Consider the following 3139-nt stretch of genomic DNA (forward strand, 5'->3'; position numbering starts at 1 on the left):
TCACATCATCTGTAAACAAGAATAATTCGACTTCTTTTCCAATTTGAATGCCTTTTATTTCTTTCTCTTACCTGATTACTCTGGCTAGGACTTCCACTACTATGCTGAATAACAGTGGTGACAGTGGGCATTCATGTCATGTTTCAGATCTCAGAGAAGTCTTTTAGTTTTTCCAAATTTAGTATAATTCTAGCTATCAGTCTGTTGTATATGGTATTTATTATGTTGAGGTATGTTTTTTTCTGTACCCAGTTTTTACAGGGTTGTTATCATGAAGGGATGTTGAATATCATCAAATCTTTTCTCAGCATCAATTGAAATGATCTTTTTTTTTGTCCTTCATTCTGTTGATATGATGTATAATCTTAATTGATTTGTGTATGTTGAACCAATCTTGCATCCCAGGAAGAAATCCTACTTGGTCATGATGAATAATTTTTTTAATGTGTTGTTGAGTTTGGTTTCCTGGTATTTTGTTGGGGAATTTTTCTTTTTTCTTTTTTCTTATTTTATTTTTTTGTTTGTTTGTTTGTGAAAGAGCACACTTTATTGGGAAGCAGAGTGCTGCACAGTGACCAACAGATGATGGCCGCCCAGTGGGCACTTACACATCATACTCCAAAAGACACATAGGATGTTTTGCTAATAAAAATCAACAGGAACAGGGATTTCTCTGGGCAACTCCCCCAACCTCATTCCTTTCAGGGGTCAGGAAATCTCCCAACCATGTTCCTAACGGCCGCTGTGGTTCGCTAGAGGTAGACAGCCCCTTGGGGAAGCCTTCCTGTTTCTTATAAAGAATATTTTCTTTAGATTTTTTTGAAGTCTTCATTTGTTATTTTCATTCTACATTCTCTTAAAACCATCAGACTAGCTTCTCTATGTATTGCCTTGATGTCAGCACCAGAGAGGTCATCTTTAGCCATAATCAAATTGTCCAGGGTTACATCATCGGCCAGCATCATCCTCCTTGTGTGAATCTGAAAGATGTGCTTCTTAGTCTTTTCATCAGGCAGGGGGATCTCAATCTTTCTGTCAATGTGTCCTGGTCTGATAAGTGCTGGATCCAAAGTTTCTATTCAGTTTGTGGCCATGATAACTTTCACATCTCCCCTAGAATCAAATTCACCCAACTGGTTCAACAATTTCAACATTGTTCACTGAATGAATTTCTCTCTCACCACCAGAATTTGAGTCATATCTTTTTGTCCCAATGGCATCAATTTCTTCAATAAACACGATGGACAGTGCATGTTCTTCAGCAACTCGAAACAATTTCCATACAAATTTGGGCACATCGTCTAGGTACTTCTGAATAAGTTCAGAGCCAACCAATCTCAAGAAAGTGGCCAAGGTTTGGTTTCCTACTACTAAGGCTAACAAGGTTTTACCTGTGCCAAGTGGACCATAGAGAATGACCCCTTTAGGAGGCTTTATACCCATCTCTTCATCATATTCAGGATGGGTTAGAGGAAGCTCCACAGATTCCTTAATTTCCTAAATTTGGTTGTCCAACACCCCAGTATTAGCACAGATCTCCTGGGGGGACTTTTCCACCTTCATCACCGTGACTAGGGGATCCATGTCATCCATCAGCACCCCATCACAGTATGCAACTTGTGGTTGAGCAGGACCTAGCATCCAGATTTCAGCAGATCCTTGTCTACAAATAAAAAATGCTGATGTAGTGTTCTGAGGCCACAGATGTAGACACGATGGCATGATTGTCATTGATGATCCCTTCCAAAGTTCCTACTGACATTGGGGTACCCCTCAGATCATCCACTTTTGATCTTTCCTCCTCTTGCTTTTCTTCTAATGGTTTCATTTGTTTCTGATTTCTAATGAATTATCCCTCCATGAGAAGATAGTCTTTCATTCTCTTTAACTTCAGTAATTTTAATGGGCATTGAGTGTTAGATGTCAACAGTGGCAGTTTGCTGGAAGCATCTGGTTCCTTTGTTTTCTTCTTCTTTTTCCCCACTGTAGTTGGTACAGGAGGTTCATATTTCTTTTCCTTGTCCTTGTCATCTTTCTTGCCACCTCCAGGAACATGACCATACTCTCACTTGGACCCATCTTGCCTTGGGCACTTAGGCTGAGGATTTTTTCAATAGTCATCAGACATGTTGACCTCTAGTTTTCTTTTTTTAATATTTCTTTGTCTGATTTTGGTATCAAGGTAATACGGGCCTCATAGGATGAGTTCACCCAACATTGGCACACCCAAATATATAAAGCAAATGTGTGTGTATATGTGTGTGTGTGTGTGTGTGTGTGTATATAGTTAAATCCTCTCATTGATTTGATCCCTTTATCATTATATAATGACTTTCTTTGTCTGTTCTTATAGTACTTGTGTTGAAATCTATTTTTTCTGATATAAGTATAAGTACTCCTGCTTTTGTTTTAAATTTCCATTGTCATGGAATATCTTTTTTCATGCCTTTGTTTTCAGTCTATGTGTGTCTTTAGAGATGAAGTGTGTTTCTTGTAGGCAACAGATTATTTGGTCTTGTTTCTTCAGAAAGCCACTCTGTTTCTTCTGATTAAATAGTTTAGTTTATTTACCTTTAACATTATTATTGATAAGTAAGAACTAACTCCTGCCATTTTGTTATTTGTTTACTGGTTGTTTTGTGGTCTTCTTTTCTTTTTCCTGCTCTCCTCTCCTCTCCATTTTTATTTTAGTAAAGGTGATTTTCTCTGGTGATATGATTTAATTTCTTGCTTTTTATTTTTTGTGTATTTGTTGTTTGTTTTCTGTTCTGAGGTTACTATGAGACTTGCAAATACTGTCTTATAACCTACTATTTTAAGCTGATAACATTGTTTGCATAACCAAAGAAATAAGCAAAAAGAAAACTAATAAAAACTCTACACCTTAACTTCATCCCCCCACTTTTAAACTTTTTGTTGTTTCTATGTATATCTTATTGTACTGTCTATGTCTTAAAGAGTTATAGTTATTATTTTTGATTAGTTCATCATTTATTCTTTCTACTTAAGAGTAGTTTACACAGCACAGTTAAGTATTATAATATTGTGTGCTTTTCTGTGTGCTATTACCAGTGAGTTTTGTTACCCTCAGATGATTTCTTATGGCTCATTAATGGTTCTTTTCTTTCTGATTAAAGTA

General features: G+C 36.6%; 1 pseudogene; it reads right to left on the bottom strand.

The window, feature by feature from the left end:
- Positions 1-352: 352 nt before the first annotated feature.
- LOC101015759 lies at positions 353-2313 on the bottom strand (annotated as a pseudogene).
- Positions 2314-3139: the final 826 nt, after the last annotated feature.

Source organism: Papio anubis, chromosome 1 (assembly GCF_008728515.1).
Source record: "Papio anubis isolate 15944 chromosome 1, Panubis1.0, whole genome shotgun sequence".
NCBI lineage: Eukaryota > Metazoa > Chordata > Mammalia > Primates > Cercopithecidae > Papio > Papio anubis.